The sequence below is a fragment of the Piliocolobus tephrosceles genome, chromosome 5 (genome assembly GCF_002776525.5).
Source record: "Piliocolobus tephrosceles isolate RC106 chromosome 5, ASM277652v3, whole genome shotgun sequence".
In the NCBI taxonomy this organism is placed as follows: domain Eukaryota; kingdom Metazoa; phylum Chordata; class Mammalia; order Primates; family Cercopithecidae; genus Piliocolobus; species Piliocolobus tephrosceles.
The window spans coordinates 4056268-4078798 of NC_045438.1; the positions used below are offsets into that span (position 1 = coordinate 4056268).

At 40.3% G+C, this 22531-nt stretch overlaps 1 long non-coding RNA gene across 1 annotated transcript in view; it reads left to right on the forward strand.

Annotated features, from left to right (window-relative positions):
- Positions 1-4212: 4212 nt before the first annotated feature.
- Positions 4213-22531, forward strand: part of LOC111547291 — a 76542-nt gene continuing 58223 nt past the window's right edge. The window contains exons 1-2 of the long non-coding RNA XR_002733080.2: positions 4213-4315; positions 14193-14399. This is a non-coding gene — a long non-coding RNA (uncharacterized LOC111547291). The remainder of the gene's footprint in view (positions 4316-14192; positions 14400-22531) is intronic.

Here is a 22531-nt window from a genome sequence, read left to right on the forward strand (position 1 = left end):
CTCTTATATAACTTGACAATTTGACATCCATTTGGCTTTGGTCTTAGTGTTTATATTTTATTTGCATCATTTAACTTTATTCTTCTAATAACTCTGGAGTCATTTATTCCTCACTTTCTTTCACAACCCACCTCCAGTCTTTCAGCAAAAACATCTTTTCAAAAGTTAACCTGAGTCCGTCTTTTCTCTTGGCCCCCCATGCTATCACCCTGGTCTGAGCAACCTTCATCCCTGGCCTGGGTTACTGTTAGCACCTCCTGACTTAGAGATGTGTTTCCGCATTTCCCTCCTGGAGCAAGAGTGAGCCTTTTGAAATGTTGCTCCTCTGCTCAACACCCTGGGAGCCTCCCCTTTTCACTAGAATAAAAGCTAAAGTCATATGGACTGCCCCATTTTCCTCTGTGACTTGTCACTTCCTTGATAACTCCCCTTGCCAACAAAACTCCAGCGACACAGGCTTCCTCGGTGTTCCCTGAAAACACTAGGCACATCCATCTCAGGCTCTTGACCATCTTATCCTTCTGCCTGGAACACACTTTCTCTAGGCACCTAGTCACTGAACTCCCTCATGTGCAGGTCTTTGCTCAAATTATTGCCCTCTCAATAGGGCTCACCAGGACCATCCTACTCAAAATCACAAACTGCCCCCCACTCCTGTGCTTACTGTCCTCCGTAATTTTGTTTTCCGTGACATATTTGTAACATAGATAATTTATTTATTATATGTATTGTTTGTATTATGTCTCTCCAATTGAAATTTCATAAGCTTTACTGTGCATTTTGTTCATTGGTGTAGTCCAAGTGCTTGGAACATATTTGTTGAATGAATGAACAAATGAATGAATATGAAATTATAGATTTCTGTACTTTTTCTGTTTCCTTCTGTGTTTTTGTTGTGTCTTGGTTCTATTTCCTTCCAGCCAATTTTTTTATATTATGTTCTCTTTTTTTATAAAGTCATGCTAAAAACAGCAAGGAGCAGGTAATACACACAAATGTGCAGTTCTCTGTTCAAGCCCTTACCTCAGAGCTGCTGACTCAGTAGATATAGTAGTCCCCTTATCTGTGGTTTCACTTTCTGTGGTTTCAGTTACTGTAGGTCAAATGTGGCTCTAAAATATTAAATGGAAAATTCCAGAAATAAATAATTCATGCATGAGTTTTAAATTACATGCCATTCTGAGTAGGGTGATGAAGTCTCTTGCCATCCCACTCCATCCTGCCCAGGATGTGAATCATCCCTGTGTCCAGCTGTATAAACTATCCATTATTCACTTAGTAGCCACTTTGGTTATCAGATTGAAAAAATACAGTTTTTAATAGTATATATAGGGTTCAGTGCTATCCAAGATTTCAGGTATCCACAGGACGTCTTGTAACATACCCGCCTTGGGAAAGCGGGGACTACTGCATGTTATTGCAGACAAATGTTTTGTGTGGTGTACAAATGTCTCCAACTTCCTAACCTATAAGTTTATTTCTTTACCACTCACTGCCTGACTGTTAAGCCAATGGCATGCATATTAGATTTTTGTTAAGACAGCCCCTACTTCACTTACATACTTCTGCGTGGATGGAGTAACACTAGCTTCTGTAACAAAGGGATTCCAAAATAGAGTGGCTAAAGAATCCAGAAGTGTGTTTCTCCACCAACAGCCTTGATATGAGAAGAAAAAGAAAAGGGAGCATGTTTTGTTCTTTTAATCTATCCATCAGTCAGCAAGTTATTAAGTCCACAAATACGTATTGAACACCGACTATTTGACGGGTGCTATGCTAGATATTGTGCACACAGTGCTTAACAACAACAGCTAATATCTCAACCCTGTAAAAAGTTACTCTTGTGATATAGAAACTAAATGTAAATAAATAAATGGATAATGACATAAAAAAAAAAAAAAATCCAGAAGTGTGTTTCTCCACCAACAGCCTTGAGGTGAGTTTTGGCAGGAGCTCTGCTGTGTAATGTCATCTATACCCTTGGAATGGCAGTGGCCCTGTTTTCTGCAAGATATGGTTTCCAAGCTTGCTTTAGCTGTTGCCATTCCCACATGTTTCATTAGTGAGACCTTAACCTCATGACCACCCTAATTTGTGAAATGAAACATAGGAAATGTAGTCCCTCACCGGACAGCTGGGTCTCAACTATAATCCTATTGAAAGAAGGGCAAAATAGTATCAAATTGCAGTCTTAGCACAGGTAGGTGTTATTAATATTATCATTTTTTATTTTTTATTTTTTTGAGACAGAGTCTCTCTCTGTGGCCCAGGCTGGAGTGCAGTGGCACGATCTCCTCTCACTGAAAGCTCCGCCTCCCAGGTTCACGGCATTCTCCTGCCTCAGCCTCCCGTGTCGCTGGAACTACAGGCGCCCGCCACCACGCCGGGCTCATTTATTATTTTTGATGGATAACTTCATTATTTAAATTTACATATAAAAGTCGCCTTTTTAAGTTCCACAATTCAGTGTTTTTTAGTGTATTCACAATGTTGTGCAACCATCACTATTAATTGCAGGAACTTTTCATCACTACAAAAAGAAATCCTGTATCTCTTATCAGTCACTCCCTGTTTCTCTGTCTCCCAAAACCTTGGAAGCCACTAACCCATTTTTTGGTTTCTATGAATTTGTCTATTCTGGACATTTTATATAAATGGAGTCATACAATATGTAACCTTTTGTGTCTGGCTTCTTTCACTTAGCATAATGTTTTCAAGGTTCATCTATGCCATAGCATGTCTCCCTACTTCATTCTTTTTTATGGCTAAATAATATTCTGTTGTATGGATATATCACATTTTGTTTATCTGTTCATTGACCAGTTGATTGTCATTTGGTATTTGAATTGTTTTCACATTTTGGCTGTTATGAATAATTCAACTGCGAAAATTTGTGTATACATTTTTTTGTGGATATATGTTTTTATTTCTCTTGGGTATTTAAGAGTGAAGTTAGAATCATGTGGTAACTCTATGTTTAACTTTTTTGAGGAACTGTCAAACTGCTTTCCAAAGCAGCTGTACCATTTTACATTCCCACCTGTGTTGTATAAGGGTTCCAATTTCTCAACACTTATTATTGTCTTTTTTTATTCTAGCCTTCTCAATGGGTGTGAAGTAGTGTCTCATTGTGGTTTTGAATTGTATATCTCTGATGACCAATAGTGAGCTTTTTTCTTTGTTCTTATTGGCCATTTATAGCCAATAAGAAATTCCTTTTCAAATCCTTTATCATTTTTAAATTGGGTTGTCTTTTTTATTGTTGAGTTATAATAGTTCTTTATTTATCCTTTATATAGACCTTTATTAGATATATGACTTGCATTTTCTCCCATTATTTGGGTTGTCTTTTTGCTTTCTTGACAGTGTCTTTTGAGTTATTGTCATTTTTTACAGTTGAGGAAAATGTAGCTGAGATATTAAATAGCTTGTCCAAGATCACCAGGTAGACCATGTTCCCCAGTGTCCCTTGCAGTTAGTTACGGCCATAAGACTGAGTTCCAGACAATGCAATGGGAGTAGTGGAGGAGATGGGGGTGTGTGCAACTTTCAAGCCTAGCTGAAAACAACCTCCCCTGTGTGATGTTCATGCTCTTTCCTTGGTCCAGGGCACTGGGATGGTGGTGTCCAGGACAACTCAGACACATCAGAATAGTCATTCAGCCTGGGTTCTTGAATGACTGTGGAACGGTGGGGGTGTGGAGGGAGAACCACTGACTAAAATACCTTCCCAGGACTGGCACAGCAAAGAAAACAAACAAACTTCTTGTTCTTTGGGTCACTGAGTCTTTTGGGTGTACTTGTTACTTCAGCTTAGCCATCCCTGACTAATACAACCCAGATTGCATTCTGCTTGAACATTTTCAATGCTGGAAGTTTCACTACTTTTCAAGGCAGTAAAGGTAACTCTTATTTTTTAATGCCGAGTCAAAATATTTTTTCCATAAATTCTACACATGGTTGTAGTTCTTCCCTTTGGAGTAACAAGAATAAATTTAGTACTTTCCTTTAGAATAAGCCTTCAAATATTTGACCACAGCTTAAGGGCAACCAAGCCTTTCTTTCTTCAGAGTTTGCATATAAGCAGTTACGTTTTACCAACACAAAAGACAATCACTAAAGCCAGAAGCTACCTCTCTCCTAAAATATGCTACACAATTTGGTATTCAGTGTCACTTTTTTCTTCTGCTACTTTTTTTCAGACCAGGTAGAGCAGAGCCATGGAAGAAATACTCCTCAGATAATTTTGGTTTAGTCCTCTCCCCAGTTTAAGCCTGCTGTGCAAGCTGGCTGAAAGAAATCTTATAAAATGGAGGTACGTGGGGGGTCATGGGATCTAAGCTGTCTTTATATTACCACTGCACTCTAGAAGAGAGAGAAAGAGACTTTGAGCAAGGAAGGATGAGCACATGACCCCCTGGCTGTTGATGTAGAAAATGTAAGCTTTTTAAAGATGTGTGAGGGGAGACCCTGTGGGGTTGAAAAGGCAGCTGGGAAAGCTCTTGAGAGTCCTCCTTTCCATGAAGGCATTTAAATAAATTTCCTCTTTCTGCTTCTTCCATAATATCCTGTAGGGAGTCCCTGTCTCCCAGCAGAACTGTTTTTACCTGGCAGGATTATTTTTCTCCTTTCCATTTGCCAGACATGACTTCTGACCAGGACTTTCCCATGTAGCCTCCACAATTGCAATATACCCCATCTATTAATAAATACAGCTGATGAATATTTGGCTGATTTCCATTCTCTCCCAATGTTAAACACCCCTCAGTGTGATCTAATTCCAATGTGTGTTCTGCCTGGTTTAGTCAGCGTAGGGTTGTTCTCACCTGCTTGAGTTCTACCACAAAAAGGTTACTAAAGTACAATGAGTTGATTTAATTTTATTTTAATGATTTCTACAGATATTATTATTATTGTTGTTAATATTTTGAGATGGAGTCTCACTCTGTTGCCCAGGCTGGAGTGCAGTGGCACAATCTCGGCTCACTGCAACCTCTGCCTCTGAGGTTCAAATGATTCTCACGTCTCAGCCTCCTGAGTAGCTGGGATTACAGGCGCACGCCACCATGCCTGGCTAATTTTTGTATTTTTAGTGCAGATGGGGTTTCACCATGTTGGCCAGGCTTGTCTTGAACTCCTGACCTCAAGTGATCTATCCACCTTGGCCTCCCAAAGGGCTAGGATGACAGGCGTGAGCCACCGTGCCCAGCCAGTTTCTAAAGATATTAAAATATAAACTAGTCTTCAGCCTCAAGAGTTTATCCTAACTTGAGAGGAAGCCAAGGTCCACTAAAATGCCTCAGTTCCTAAAAGCAGACATAATTTTTTGCATTGACACAGTGGAGATTTCAGCTGGTGATATAGACTGAACTGTCAGTGCAATTCACTTTTGTAAGATTCCCTGTGGAAAAAGAGGTGAGGGAACAGGTGAAACAGCAGAGTGAGCTCTTTTCGTTTCTAGACTGACCGACCTGACCTTGCCCGAAAGCCATCAGCTGAATATCTTAAGTTGGAAATATTGAACAAAGCTTATGGCTGTATTGGCGGAGAAGGATAATTGTCTTCCTGCTTATTTAATTCATCTTCCTTCCCCATGAACTCCCTGTGTTTGTCTGACTTTGATTTATTTTTCTTCTGACTAACAGTAACCTCCTTGTCAGGATGCCCCAAAAGGCACACCAACAAGCTGATGGTAGCTAGGGCTTCTCTATTCACCAGAATTATCTGGCTTCAAACAAGAATGCAATTTCCTGGGCACTAATGCTATCCACGTCCTGTAATGGTCTCTCCCGCTTCCATTAGTGACAGTAAAAGGCCCTTTGTGAGTGGAAAACTTTCATGCACATGCATGCACACACACATACATGCAATATGAAAGTTAAAAAAAAAAAGCTAGAACATACTTGCCAACAAAAGCTTGATGCTAAGATATTACCATTTCTTTTACTCAGAAGGTTAGTAAGTGAAAGCAAAAGGCTGTCACTGGGTCACTGCTGTGTCTGAAGTCATCTTCAAAGATGATAACGACTTCCTTCTGTGAGTAAGGCACCACCCCTCCTTGCCTCTGCTCTGCCTCTGTGAGGTCTAAAATAATCTATTGGTCTTCATTAGGGGACTAACCAGAGGTCAGAAGGCCATAGGAGAAGGATGTAGAATTTGTTCCTCCTTCAGAAAATCCTAGCTTGCCTCCAGGTATACTGTCCTTTTTCTCGTAAAGCCTAGCTGCAAATGCAACAAAGCAGTTCTCTCTCCTCTGGAGGATTTTGTTCCCTTTAGGCTCCCCAGGTACAGATTGGAATTGACATCTGGATCCTCCTTCACACTATTTTTCAACAGCCACATCTCTCCCAGCCTAGCCTCGCTTTCATTTTTTAGACCTATGTAGAGAATTGCCTTTAACTTATGTTAAGCCTACTCTTGCTGTCAAAGGTTTCCCTCAATAGCTGAACCTCCAATATGTACTTTGCAAACTTCCTGCTGACTTCTCCCCTTTGTGCTAACTCTCAGAAGAAGGTTCCCATTTGTTTTTCAGTATCCAACTTTTTCCTTTCCTGACAGAAAGGAGGGTATACATCCATGATGAAAAGAAATTAGTGCTATAGCCTAAAATGCTGGGCCTAGAGTCAGTCTCTCAGATCTAACTCTTATTATTTGTATAACACATAACCGAGGATAAATCATTTGACTATTGAGAAGCCTGTGTTCTTTATTAAAAGGTCAAGATAATGATGCCCAACCTCTAGGGTCAACTGGACATGTCCAGGGATGAGAGCTGTGAAGTAAAACAACGTAGGGCAACCACCTGGCCGGTGGGGAGCACTCGATTGATTTATTAACTCTTACGGAGGAAAACAGGAAAAACAGATTCTTGTATCTGCCCCTAGCTCTCTGTAAGATTCTGAGGTAATCTCTAACAGAATCGTAGAGCTGGAAAAGCACTGGCCTTATCTAATGCAACATTATCATTTACCAGAAAGGACCTGGTGAGCCTGAGAGGTTAACTGGTTTGAACATCACAAAGTTCCTGCCAGAGGCCAGACATGTCCAGGGTCCCTGAGACCATGGCCAGCAGTGCTTTGCCTAATGTTTCTTCTCTCCTAACCAGAAAGTTTTTCTTCACCAGACAGATATATTTTTCTCTAATCCAACTTACTTTTTCATTGAACCTAGCACCTTAGCCTTCCAATTCCTTTTAAAATTTAGTTTTTGAAGGAGCTAAATCATTTTTCTTTCTAAACTTTCGGGCCAGGTGTGGTGGCTCATACCCGTAATTCCACCATTTTGGGAGGCCGAGGCCGGTGGATAGCTTGAGGCCAGGAGTTCGAGACCAGCCTGGCCAACATAGCGAAACCCCGTCTCTACTAAAAATACAAAAAATTAGCTGGGCATCATGGCAGGCTCCTGTAATCCCAGCTACTCAGGGGGCAGGAGGTTGTAGTGAGCTGAGATTGTACCACTACACTCCTGCCTGGGCTACAGAACAAGACTCAAAACAAACCCAAGAACAAATGAAAAAACAAATAAACTGTCCCTGGAAGATATGAAAAAGAGAAACAATTAAATTTTATGAAAGCTATGTGATGGCTTTACCACATCATCTTAGCTTTCTCCTTTGTGAGAGTGTCACTCAAGCTCCCATCAAGCACATATATATGTTCGACACCTCCTCTTAGCAGGGGTTGGCAAGCTACAGGTCATGGGCTCAATCATCACACTTACCCCTAGTTTGTAAATAAAATTTTATTGAAACACAGCTGGGCTCACTGGTTTGTGTATTGTTGCTGGCTGCTTTCTGGCAACAATGGCAGAGTTGAATATTTGTGACAGAGACTATTTGGCCTACAAAGTCTCAAATATTTACTCTCTGGCTCTTTACAGGAAAAGTTTGGGGATTCCCTGCTCTTAGCACCCACCTCACCTTCAAATTTCCTTTATGTATATCCTCCAAGAAACTATTTTCCACAAGAGCCTGGATTTATTTTTGCAGAACATTTTAAAAGCATTTGATTATTTACTTTTGCCTGAATAAAAAGTATGGACAACAATTTGAAAAATACGAGAAAGCACAGAGAGCAACATAGCAATCAGCTGTGATCTCGCCAGGCAGAGCAGGTTTTTTAGTCCTGGTTCAAGGATTCAGTCAGCCAAGAAAGGCCAGGCCCATCAACCCTGGGCATCAGAGGTCCCTGAGTCTTCTATAAGCAAGTAGTGTGTTTTGAGTTTCAGGGTAGGAAATAGAGATAGCTTAATTGTTCTGTATAATACAGTGGGGAATTCTTCATCATATTTTTTTTTAATTTAGCTTTTCAAGCTTCTGGAAAGGAGGAAGTAGAGGAGAAAGAAAGATGAAATGAAAGATCAACAAAATGGAGAGGTCAAGGGACTTTGAAGGAGAGAGGTGGAGGTTATGCAGTTTTAAAGTTTTATGAGTTGCTGTGATACAAACTTTCAATCATCTCCCCCAAACCTTCAATAAAGTCAATCTCACATCCTGAGATCCCAGGGCAGTAGCATGTTTGGCTGCTCTTTGAATGTGGGGGAGATCCATGGCCAGTTTCCCATCATGTGGATCAGGTTCCTCACATTCAGGGCAGTGATGCCTGGGCAAAACAGTCTAGCGGAAGCAGGGGCTCCAATAAAGAAGCAACTGTGTTAACCTAATACCCTTGGAAATTCTGATTGCTCTTGGCAAGGTCACTGAACGTTCCATAAATTGTGGAGTTGGGAGATCTGAGCCCATGTTGTCCAGATTTTAAGGCACAATGAAAATACACACAGCCCAGAATATGAGTGTGTGTGTGTGTATGTGTGTGGCCTTTGTATATGTAAACTAGTTTCTTTTCACCTTCCCCATCTTCCAAAATAACAAAACAACTAAGTCAAAATTGCAGTTGGTTATTTCTTTTCTTTCTTTTTTTTTTTTTACACTTTAAGTTCTGGGGTACACGTGCAGAATGTGCAGTTTTGATACATAGGTATACACATGCCGTGGTAGTTTGCTGCACCATCAACCCGTCACCTACATTAGCTAGCTATTTCTCCTAATGCAATCCCTACCCTAGCCCCACACCCCCAACAGGTCCCAGTGTGTGATGTCTCCCTCCCTGTGTCCATGTGTTCTCATTGTTCAACTCCCACTTACGAGTGAGAACATGCAGTGTTTGGTTTTCTGTTCTTGTGTTAGTTTGCTGAGAATGATGGTTTCCAGATTCATCCATGTCCCTGCAAAGGACATGAACTCATCCTTTTTTATGGCTGCATAGTATTCCATGGTGCATATGTGCCACATTTTCTTTATCCAGTCTGTCACTGATGGACATTTTGGTTGGTTCCAAGTCTTTGCTATTGTGAATAGTGCTGCAATAAACATACGTGTGCATGTTCTTTATAGTAGAACGATTTATAGTCCTTTGGGTGTATACCCAGCAGTGGGATTACTGGGTCAAATGGTATGTCTAGTTGTAGATCCTTAAGGAATCGCCACACTGTCTTCCACAATGGTTGGACTAACTTACACTCCCATCAGCAGTGTAAAAGTGTTCCTATTTCTCCGCATCCTCTCTGGCATCTGTTGTTTCCTGACTTTTTAATGATCACCTTTCTAACTGGTGTGAGATGGTACCTCATTGTGGTTTTGATTTGCATTTCTCTAATGATCAGTGATGATGAGCTTTTTTTCATATGTTTGTTGGCTGCACAAATGTCTTCTTTTGAGAAGTGTCTGTTCATCTCCTTTGCCCACTTTCTGATGGGGTTGTTTGTTTTTTTCTTGTAAATTTTTTTAAGTTCTTTGTAGATTCTAGATATTAGCCCTTTGTCAGATGAATAGATTGCAAAAATTTTCTCCCATTCTGTAGGTTGCCTGTTTGTTCCGATGATAGTTTCTTTTGCTGTGCAGAAGCTCTTCAGTTTAATTAGATCCCATTTGTCAATTTTGGCTTTTGTTTCCATTGCTTTTGGTGTTTTAGACCTGAAGTCTTTGCCCATACCTATGTCCTGAATGGTGTTGCCTAGGTTTTCTTCTAGGATTTTTATGGTTTTAGGTCTGACATTTACGTCTTTAATCCATCTTGAGTTAATGTTTGTTTAAGGTATAAGGGAGGGTTCCGGTTTCAGTTTTCTGCATATGGCTAACCAGTTTTCCCAACACCATTTATTAAATAGGGAATCCTTCCCTGTTTCTTGTTTTTGTCAGATTTGTCAAAGATCAGATGGTTGTAGATGTGTGTGTTATTTCTGAGGCCTCTATTCTGTTCCACTGGTCTATTTATCTGTCTTGGTACAAGTACCATGCTGTTTTGGTTACTGTAGCCTTTTAGTATAGTTTGAAGTCAGGTAGCATGATGCCTCCAACTTTGTTCTTTTGACTTAAGATTGTCTTGGCTATGCGGGCTCTTTTTTGGTTCCATATGAAGTTTAAAATAGTTTTTTCCACTTCTGTGAAGAAAGTCAATGGTAGCTTGTTGAGTAAAGCATTGAATCTATAAATTACTTTGGGCAGTATGGCCATTTTCACGATATTGATTCTTCCTATCCATGATCATAGAATGTTTTTCCATTTATTTGTGTCTTCTCTTATTTCCTTGAGCAGTGGTTTATAGTTCTCCTTGAAGAGGTCCTTCACATCCCTTGTAAGTTGTATTCCTAGGCATTTTCTTCTCTTTACAGCAATTGTGAATGGGAGTTCACTCATGTTTTGGCTCTCTGTAATTGGTTATTAAACTGTGTACAAGAGGATACAAGTCGTTTAGCTGTTTTCTGGATGACAGGCAGGGGAAAGAATAGACAGAAAAGAGTGATGATGAGCTGCATTATTCAGCCTCCATACTCTAAAAGCCAGTAGTGGAACAGCAGTCTGAAAAAGACTTTTCTTCCTCTAAACAATGACCACAACACTGTCATCATTCTATAAACACTTTTGGAGACTTACCATGCTCACAAGTGCACAATTCACCTTTAGATGTCTTATTATATACACTATTGGGCACACCACACAACTTACGTCATGAATAGGGACAGATGCCTAAATATGTCAATGAAGAAATGTTCCTGAGGAGCACAGATGAGGGGGAATATCCTCTTTTATAACCCTCGATTTTTCCTTTTTCCGTCGGTGCCAACACACACTGCACAATGAACGTAATTTTATTTTCAATTGACAAAAAACTATATGTGTTTATCATGTACATGTTATTTTGAAATAAGAACATAGTTTCAAAACATGATCCCTTATTTTTAAGTTTTTTCCTATACTATATTGAACGGGATCATACATGATCCTTTATATAGTGTTTAAATCTTTACTCTTTGTTTAGATCCGATGAGTGTTGCAGACGTTCCACATTTCTGAAATATCCTAAGTAAAAGTATTTTTTTGTGACTCTAAGAGATTAAGACTGGGCAGAAATCACACATTTTCAGGTCAGTCTTAAGTGAAAACAGGGTAGTTGGCCCTTTACAAGATATGATCTGAGAAATATCTGCACCAGTGTTCTCTGTACAACCTTGTGATTCAGTTCTGTATTTTTGCCAAATGAGAAGAATTTCTCTAAGTCGAAGCATCATTCCCTGTCAGAGTCTCCAGGGAAGAAGTAACCCTTTAGGACAAGCCCATCATACCACTTTCCGAATTAAAGCTTGCCAGTGGCCCTCAATCCTCTCAGAGAGAGGCCAGGTCCTTTGCTGGTGCACCTGGCTTTCACTGCCCAGCCCCCGCAGCAGCTGGCCCACTTCTATAGAAACTGCAGAGAACCCACTGAAGGGCACACTTGAAATTGTTTTCAAGCCAATGCCAGCTCCTAGCACCTGTTCCTCCCTCCCTGAGAGCAGGGCCACCTCCTCTGCCGCTAGGAGATTAACTGCATCTCAACAGAGCACAGCAGGGCCCCATGCGGCACTAGTGTGTGTGTCTACTCAGCTAGACTGTGTTTGTTCTTGCTTTCTGAATGAGGTAGCGTAGCAACCCAGCACATCTTACCTCCCGCGCACCACACCCACAACTTCCCTTTCATCCCAGCTCTTAGCAGCCACCTTCCCCTACACATAGCCTGCGCTTGGGCCACAAGGCACAGTGTGGGTGCTAGCAGGGGCTCTGCTCTTTCCTGCCTTGGTGTACTTGTGCCTGTGTTCTTTGCTGGACTGCCCAACCCACCCTCGGATGTCTGTAAAACTCTTACGCAACCCTGAAGATGCTGGCTCAAACACAACTGCTGGCCTTCCAAGGTATAGTTCATGACATCCGCGTTTGTGTTTTTCACTAGCATCTTGGGCACACTCTTGCAGCATTTATAGTATTTGAGGTTTTTGTTGGTGGTGTTTCTTTTCTTTCTCTTCCTCTAGATTTACTCAAAGAAGAAGAATCGTAATCATCTTTATACATTCAGAACCTGTTATAGTGTCTAGCGCCTAATAAATAAATACTGGTTGAATCAAGGTGATGTAATAGCTACTAACACTCTAGGGAGAAATACTTTCTTATAGCCTTTGTGGGTGACCAGCTAACATCAGGCTCTTCACTTCAAAATTAAAGTCAGAAAATATCCAACCCAGTATTTCCTCTAAACTCTCCATTCCTAGGCCCAACCAAGCTTGTCAGTATCACTCTCGAATGTCTTACAGAGTTTTGAAGCAGTGTGCCCCAAATTGAATTCCAGATTTTATCCCCCAATTCTTATCTTTCTGGGTTTCCCCATTTCAGTTAATGGCAGCTTCATTCTTTCAGTGGCTGAAGCCAATATTTTGGAGTTAGACCCTGATTCTTTCCTTTCTCTTATTTTCACATTGAGGTCTTTAGCAAATCCTGTTGGCTCTTCCTTGATTCCAGCACTGCTCTGCTGGTCCATGCCACCATGCTTGCTTATGTTTCCTGCCAACAACCTCCTAACTTGTTTTCCTGCTCCACCTTTGCCTGACTCCCACCCTGTTTCATGGTCTTTTCTCAATATAGCAACTCAAGAGGTTCTTTAACGTGATGATTCAGATCATCTCACTTCTGTCCTCAAAACTCGTCCATGACCACTTTTTTCCCTGCTGTTCCCCAGCATCTGAACAGTGCCTGGCATATAATAGGCATTCAGTATTTGCTGAATGAATAAATGAAAGTTGTAAGCCTTGGTTTAAAAAACAGACAGATACCAAGACGTTGCAATTTATCATATTAGTTTTTGGTCACCTAATAGGGTATATAATCTGAATGTACTACATTTTAAATATAATCATGTTTTTAATGTCACCAATATGTTCCAGAAATATCATGGTACTGAAGATAATCTCTTTCTATCTAGCAATAAATTGGCCACAAAATAACCATTTGGTCCTGGCTGGTGTCCTGGCTCTTAGGGAGTTGGTTTCTTCAGCTTTGAAAGGAGAGAACTGGATTCAAAGATTTTTGTAATCTCTTGCAATTCAAAATGTCTATGATTATTTTATTTTACGTTATTTTTTGGGGCGAACTTCAGCTCTTTCCCTTTCTCAAAACACGGACTGGACTTGCTCTTCGTGAATGGCCCTTCATTGGACCTGGTTTTTAACATACAAGTTAATTTTACAGAAGAAACCTACCCAGGCACTGGAAGAATTCAGACCTGGTAAGGTGGGGTAGGAGAGCACTCCTGGAGAGGCAGACCCAGTGTCTTGGACCTAATGGGATTTGGGGAGAGAGTGTATGAGACTGACTGTGAGGACAAACCTCTTCTACTGCCAATCTTTGTCCTTTTCTTCCTTTGAGACCTGGGCTGGGGGGTTAGTGAAGTGTTCTTGACTTTGGAAAGTAATGTCAAGGAACAAATTTCCAAGTGCAGCTCACACTGTTTGGGAGATTGTATTTGTTCAAAAAGCCATTTTAATGCTGAGGTTATTTGCAATAATTTTTTCAGTGGTATATTTACATAGGAAGCTAATATAAGATGAAGTCATTGGTGTCAACTCTAAGGGAGTTTTGAGTAATTGGGTGGAAAGGTTGCTTACCTAGCCTTTAGGTGGAAAATTATAAAAACAAATCAAATATGTAAATTATAAAAACTTCACCTTTCAGTATTTTAAAATTAAATTGAATTCTATTTAAAAATATTTATAGTATAGGTTTCAGATGCTGCACTTCAAAACCTGCAATTATTTGTGTATGACTTTTAAATACTTCATTTAAAAATGAGAAAATTGCCTGCTTATGTAACTTTAAACTCTAATAATTTCAGTTCTCGCTCATAATCAGAAGATAGCAAATGGCATACAAAAGCAAGGCAGTTCAAATTTCCCAGCTTCAGCCCAGCGACTAACCCTCATCAAGCATTGTTCAGAACAATTTTCCAACTCATTGACGACATTCTCCAGTTTCTGCTGAGTGATTTTGCAAATTGCTTTCATCATCCTTGCTCCAAGCTCTTCCAAACAGTGTGCCATCAGTGAGTAAATAAATATTTTCTGCTTGCTTATATCACGCCCAAATCCAAAGTTAATAAAACTTGAGTGTGATTAGAGCTTGTAAATATCAGATCTAAACAATCATTTATAGATTTGTTTGTCCTTAATTACTAACATAATAAATAATAACAGTTGTAAAAAATTCAAGAATCACAGAAACGTACAGTGTAAGTTGCAGAGTTCTTCCTGTCTACTCGCCCCTCATCCCCAGGCTCACACCTGGGGGTAGCTGGAGTTATCAGTTGGGTATCATTTCAAAAATCTTCTCTATTCACAAGCACACGTACTTGTACACACACAGTACACCTAAGTATGAATTTCTCCTCCTCTCTTCCTCCCTCCCTCCCTTCTTTCCTTCCAAAAATGGGATCCCTTCTGGTTATGTCATTAAATCCTTTTTCTACCCAACAAGCATCATAGTGATCCTTCCACAATAGCACATACACGTTTGCCCCATTTTTAAAACGGCTTTTTGGTATACTGAATCTCAAATGTGCTATGGTTTATTAACTATTCTCCTACTGTTTGGCATTTAGATTGTTACCAGTTTTTCAAGGTCACTAGTAATGTCACAAATTTTGGAATAAGGGATGAATAAAACAGTTAAGGTAAAGGAACAAGAAGAAAGTTGATCTGTGCCATTAGATAATCTGGGAACTCAAAGTCAAAACACGGTCAGAATTATGTTTCATCAGGCCTTTGATAACTGAGAGCTGACCTCAGGTTACCACACCTCCGATACGACGGTGGCAGGCCACTTGCTGGCTGAAAGTCGCTGCCTCGTTGAGTGTCCAGAAGCTACAACCTACACAAGTGGGCAAAAGAGACTATGGCACCTCAAAACTCATAATCTCCGGCAGAACATATGAAAGACTTGACTTCTGAGATTATATGTGGGAGGGCTCCTGGGCCAGTCTACACCTGGACACATCCTCATATGTTCTGGTAAGAATCCTGATGCCACTGGGTTTCTGGAAAGGCCTGAGGTCTTAGACCACCCAGGGGCTCACCTAGAATCTTGAGGTCAGTTCATTCCACCCTGTTTCTCATTCTTGTCAGCCAGACACAGCCCCAAATGCAAGCCCCTCTGGCCATTGAACTTTCGTGTTCTGCCTCTCATTTAATCCTTCCATGGCTGTCTTCCCACCCAGCCTTTCCATTGGTCCTTCAGAGTCCTCTACACACTGCACCTGATCACAGAGCAATTCCTTTGACTTACTCGTTCTGTACCTGCATCTGACCATCTGAAGAAAACATCAGTAATTTTGTAGTCTTTTCAAGGATTGTGTGGAGCCTGCTGATTCTTCAACATCTTCACCATCTCAGCCTGAGTCCGAGGATGGGATGAGGAAGAAAAAAATCAGAAGCGAGAGGAGAGTTGGCTTCCAAATAATATCTTTATCCCCTTATGGATGGCTCCCTGGAATGCGGGCTCTATCACTACCTTCCCTTTCTTGTCACTCTTATCTTCTAAACTCTTGGTCATTTTTCTAAATTTATGGAAAAATTTGGTTCCTGTGTGCATCATAACCTTCCCGTCTTTATAAGTCCCACCTTCAGCCTGGGAGATTCCATTTGTAATGTGGGTACTCAGTGAAGATCCTGGGCTAATGGACTCTTGACTGTCTCTTCTTCATGAATCACCACCTCCGCTCTCCCACTTCCATCCTCCACACCCATGTGCACGTCTCATCCATCAGAACATTTTTCCTCTAAGTTCTTAAGTTCCCATCTCTCTCTCTCTCTGCCTGAATTCCCTCTCCTCCCAGCCCTCTCACTCCTTCACTCCCACCTGCTTAGGAGCCTTATCATGATCCTCACGCTGACATTGTGAGCCCAGAGCCTCTGCCTCGGACTTCAGACACTCATTGTATGTCTTACCTGATGAGTCTTGGTGCAGATTTATCTTTCATCTCTATTCTACCTGTCTTACCCTCTTCCTCCCTGTGGTCAAATCCATGTCCACAAGCCAGCTATCCTCCACCTGAGCTGTTTAAATTTTCTTTGGAAAGCCCTCCCCTCTCCTAGTTTTTCTTTGTAATTTCACCTTGATCACCTTCCCCGGATGCCATACACACTAATCCATGACAGGGAAATCTTGACTTTCCCTTTCTTCCACTTGATTGAAGACTCTCCCTATTGCTATCGACCCCCCACACCCCAGTCCTTATTGGGCTTGCCTTCTGCTGTTCATCAGTCTGGCCTTTAATCTTCTTCCGCTCACTTTCATGGGGCTCTAGAGCTGCCTGCCAGCCCAGAACAGCTTCATTTTGGAGGCCCAGGGGCGCGTCAGAGGATATTTTCAAATTCTCTTATAATATGTTATGTCTTGAAATCAAAATGGGACAAATTGACTTTGGCAATTAAAATTCTCAAACAGACCAATATTGCTACAAAATATAAAACCTAGAAACAGCAACAATAATTATGATAATAATAATAATATTGCATACCAGTATATAATAAGAGTTATATACTGCTTTCATTATTGAAAGATGGATTTCTATCTATTATCTTATTTGATTCCTATTCCACAAAGTTCTAAAAAGTAGTACTCTTTCATTTTTATAGATGGGAAACTGAGTAACGGTGATGTAAAGTGACTTCTGTTGGTTTACATACTATGTAGCCTAGGGAAAAAAGCACATTACAGCACATGATTTCTGAATCTAAACTTTGCGCTCTATTTTGTACCTTGTTGGCTTTCCAAAAAGTATCTAATTTTATTCCAAAGGGGAGGAAAACTCAGTAAAGTTTGAATTAACATAAGACTTTGTGACCCAGAAAAAACCCTGTCCTTCAGGATAATAGTGAAAAGACATCATGATTTTGCACTATCCTTGAACCATTCTAAAGTTCAAGCAAGGACATGGTTAGTAAAATACCAGCTCTAATTTTAGAAAGGATGAGAGGGGGGACAGGGAGACATGTGAGGTTTAATCAAAAGTGTTATCATTTGGGGATGTTAATAAGCCATTATCAAGCCCCTTGTGGGTCTGGCACATTTGACCTCATTATCTGGGGAGGCACATGACATTGGATGCCAGCTTCTGGTCACCAGGCAGATGACTCAGAGCCACAGTTGCTGAAAGCCTGTTGGAGACAGAATTGCAGGATTCAATCACAGCCAAGAACTCCTTCCACACACACTCTAAATAGCATGTGATAACTGCTTTTATCAAACAAGAGCGGCACCTGGTTTTTCTTCTGACTCCATTAAGTTTGGACGCTCAGAGGGTACAGTAAACGCCTCATCAAGAAAGCATAATATTTATTCTGTTTTCAGACTCTTCGTAAGGATACCTTTAGATAGCAGAGTCTAGCCTGTTTTCAAGGTGAACCTTGTTACAAAAAAATCCAGGTTGCGGGTAAAAACAATTGAATAATCTGATTGAGTACTCAGGCTTAGGTCTGAACAACGGGATATATAATCATGTCCTTATGTCCAACCAAGGTGACTTCTGACCAGAGTTACTGGAAGCCACTTAGTAAGAGGATTCCAGATGGCTTCAACCACAAAATCTTCACTAACATGAGATTTAACCATAATTGTGCAGGAAAACCTCATTCCCACCAAACATGACCATGTTTTTGGAATGTCTTAGACATATACTCCTTTTGGAAATGTGAATCTAGTTTCAGAAAGTCCTGGAGTCTTCAGCTCTGAGAAAACTGAGCAGCCCAGGTCTAAGTCAGAGGATGCTGTGAGAAGACTGCACTGCCCTCTGGTCATCTTGGTAGCTTGTTTTTGCATCAGGAAGATTCTAGGGGGTCATTACCTTCTCCAGTTTCTAAGACTTCTTCTCTGGCCCTTGGGAAACTCATCCTCTTTTCCAGAATGACTTCAGGGGTTGGGTGTATTAGGATTGTTGAGGGTTGATAGAGCCCTGGAAGGGCCAGGATGGAATAGAACTCAAAGGGTCTGAGAGGGGCTAAGATGCTTAAGTACTGGTGCCTGTTCCCTTGGCTGTCCATGCTGGGTTGACATGTGTCTTAGATATTGAGGGCCATGGAGCTTGGATTTTTTTTTTTTTTTTTTTTTAATTTCAATAGGTTTTGGAGAACAGGTGGTGTTTGGTTACTTGGGTAAGTTCTTTAGTGGTGATTTCTGATATTTTGGTGCACTTGTCACCTGAGCAGTGTACACTGTACCCATTGTGTAGACTTTTATCCCTCTCCCCCTTCTCACCCTTTCCTTTGAGTCCCCAAAGTCCAATGTATCATTCTTATAGTGCTTGGACTTTTCCCAACACTCAGCAGAAAGGTGATTACTCTCAAGAATGGTTGAAGTCATTCAAAGGCCTTACTAGGTTAACTGTAAAAAGATGCTAGAGTATTCCCTAACTAAACACTGGTAAGTGAAAATGTCTGTGGGCATTAGGTTTATTTCCTCTTAGGCCTTGACCAGGTAAAACTATTTAATCTTGATGAGAAATAAGTACCCAAAGAGCCCCCAAATGACATAGCCATCAGATACCTGTTTTAAAAAGTGGTTATTACTAGCAGAAAAAAATCTGTCCTCGGAGTAGACCTTTCTTCTGGAAGCTCAAATATATGAATAATACATTAGTTGTTGCTCCATTTTCTCAGAGGGACAGCCTCCTGCGTGTCTCTGAGATTCTGAAATAGCCACAGGCATGTGCCATTCTTTATCTGCTTTCGAGCATGAGCCAGAATGCTCAACACAAGACAGAACCCAGGCCATTCTACTTGGAATGTTGGCTTCCAGTTTTCTACTCATCAAGGAAGCACATGGTGGGAAAGATTAAAGTGACTGGAGGTGCCCTTCCCTCTGCTCTGGCAAAGTGGACATTCAGGCCCTCTTCTTCCATGTGCCAAGGGGCAGAGGAGCAGGGAGTTGGCCTGGGGAGAGGTGGGACATTGGAGCTTTTCTCTGAGTGCTCTGCCTTATCGTACTTCACACTAAATATTTATTTATGTATGTATTAATGAATGACTCCTAGATGTGTGACTACCAAATAGCGTTACAGTGCAGTTTGAAGAAATTAAAAGTGGATTTTAAAAGATACAACATCTCTGGAAAACCTTCTGTTTATTTTCTTTCTTTTTTTGGTATTTACTTCAACTTTTAGGTTCAGGAGGTATGTGTACAGTTTTGTTACATAGGTAAATTGCATGTCACTGGGGTTTAGTGTACAAATGATTTTGTCACCCAAATAGTAAGCATAGTACCCAACAGGTAGTTTTTTGATCCTCACCCTCCTTTCACCTTCCCCCCTCAGGTGGGCCCTGGTGTGTCTATTCTTCCCATCTTTGTGTCCATGGGTACTCAGCACCCACTTATGAGTTAGAACATGCGTGCTTGGTTTTCTGTTCCTGCATTATTTTCCTTCTGATAATGGCCTCCAGCTACATCCATGTTGCTGCAACGGACATTTTTTCATTTTTAATGGCTGTATAGTATTCCATGGTGTATATGTACCAAATTTTCTTTATCCATTCCACCATTGATGGATATTTAGGTTGATGCAAATAGTGCTGCAGTGAACATATGCGTACATGTGTCCTTATGGTAGAATGATTTATATTCCTTTGGGTATATACCCACTAGTGGGATTTCTGAGTCAAAAGGTAATTCTGTTTTAAGTTCTTTGAGAAATCTCCAAAGTGCTTTTCACAGTGACTGAATTAACTTGCATTCCCATCACAGTGTGTAAGTACTTTCTTTTCTCTGCAACCTCTTCAACATCTGTTCTTTTTTGACTTTTTTGTAATAGCCATTCTGACTGGTGTGAGATGGTATCTCATTGTGGTTTTGATTTGCATTTCTCTAAAAATTAGTGATGTTGAGCATTTCTTCATTTGCTTATTGGCTGTATGTATGTCTTCTTCTGAAAAGCATCTGTTCATGTCCTTTGTCCATTTTTTAATGGTATTGTTTGGTTTTTGCTTGTTGATTTAAGTTCCTTATAAATTATGGATTTTAGACCTTTGCTGATGCAGAGTTTGCAAATATTTTCTCCCATTTTTTAGGTTTTCTGTTACTCTGTTGATGATGCTTTCTGTTGCCATGCAGAAGCTCTTTAGTTTAATTAGGTCTCACTTGCCTATTTTTGTTTTTGTTACAATTGTGTTTGGAGACTTTGTCATGAAATCTTTGCCAAGGTCTATGTCCAGAATGGCATTTTCTAGGTTTTATTCTACAGATTTAATAGTTCTTAAGTTTTAAATTTAAGTCTTTAATCCACCTTGAGTTGATTTTTTTATATGGTGAAAGGAAGGGGTCCCTTTTGAATCTTCTGCGTATGACTAGCCAGTTATCCCAGCACCATTTATTAAATAGGGAGTCCTTTTCCCATTACTTATTATTACCAACTTTGTCAAAGATCAGATGGTTGTAGGTGTGCAACATTATTTCTGGGTAGTCTTTTCTGTTCCATTGGCCTATGTGCCTGTTTTTGTACCAGTACCATACTGTTTTAGTTGCTGCAGCTTTATAGTATAGTTTGAAGTCAGTCAGTGTGATGCCTCTGGCTTTGTTCTTTTTGCTTAGGATGATTGCTTTGGTTATTTGGACTTTTTTTTTTTTTTTTTTTTGGTTCCATATAGAAAAGAAAATGCTTTTACTATAGCATTTTCTAATTCTGTGAAAAAAAAAGTCATTGGTAGTTTGATAGAAATAGCATTGAATCTGTAAATTGCTTTGAGAAATATAGCCACTTTAACAATACTGATTTTTCCTATCCATGAGCATGGAATGTTTTCCCATTTTTTGTGTTGTCTCTGATTTCTTTCAGCAGTGTTTTATAGTTCTCATTGTAGAGATCTTTCACCTCCTGGGTTAGCTGTATTCCTGATATTTTATTCTTTTTGTGACTCTTGGGAGTTGGATTGTGTTCTTGATTTGGCTTTCAGCTTGGATGTTATCAATGTATAGAAATGCTACTGATTTTTTATGTTCATTTTGTATCCTGGAACTTTACTGAAGTTATTTATGAGTTCTAGGAGACTTTGGCCAGAGACTATGAGGTTCTCTAGTTATAGAATCATATCACCTGTGAAGAGAGATAGTCTGATTTCCTTTCTTTGTATTTGGATGCCTTTTATTTCTTTCTCTTACCTGATTGCTCTGGCTAGGACTTCTAGTACTACATTTAATAGGAGTGGTGGGACATTATTTCTGGGCTCTCTATTCTGTTCCATTGGTCTATATGTCTGTTTTTGTACCAATCCCATACTGTTTTGGTTACTGTAGCCTTGTAACGTAGTTTGAAGTTGATAACATAATGCCTCCCACTCTGTTCTTTTTGTGCAGGATTGCCTTGGCTATTTGGGCTCTTCTTTGGTTCCTAAAATGAAAGTTAGAAAAAAACACCCAGGAATGGTCAGAGTGGGTATCCTTGTCTTGTTTTGGTTTTCTTAAGGGGAATGCTTTTAGCTTTTGTTCATTCAGCACAATGTTGTCTGTAAGTTTGCCATAGACAGCTATTATTGTTTTGAGGTATGTTCCTTTGTTGCTAAGTTCCTTAAGGATTTTTAACATGAAGGAATATTAAGTTTTATCCAAAGCCTTTTCTATGTCTATTAAGATGGTCATGTGGTTTTTGTTTTTAGTTCTGTTTATGTGACGAATCCCATTTATTGATTTGCATATGTTGCATCCCAGGAATACATCCTCCTCGATCATGGTGAATGAGCCTTTTCATGTGCTGCTGGATTTGGTTAGCTAGTATTTTGTTGAGGATTTCTGCATCTGTGGTGGTGGGATATATATGCTTGTACTCAATGGGATTTTTTAAAAAGTTATACTTTAGGGAGAAAGCACAGTTAGGAAAGAGTAGAGGGTCTGAGACAATGTCATGTTAAGACATTTAGAGTTTGGGCCAAGGGAAAAGTCACTAAAGGAGGTGGAGAATGAGTAGTCAATACAGCCCAGCTGAGGGTGGGGACGTAGACACCCAGAGAGGAGAGAATTTCAAGGATGTGGTGAGGACTAAAAAGTTGCCTTTGTGTCTCACTGCATGAAGGTTATCAGTAAGCTTGACTATAGCCATTTCAGTGCTGAGGTGGAGAAGGAAGTCTGGTTTTGTTACTTGAGGAGTGAGATAGTAGGATGTGAATTTGTGGTCATGAATAGCAAGTGAGCCCAACC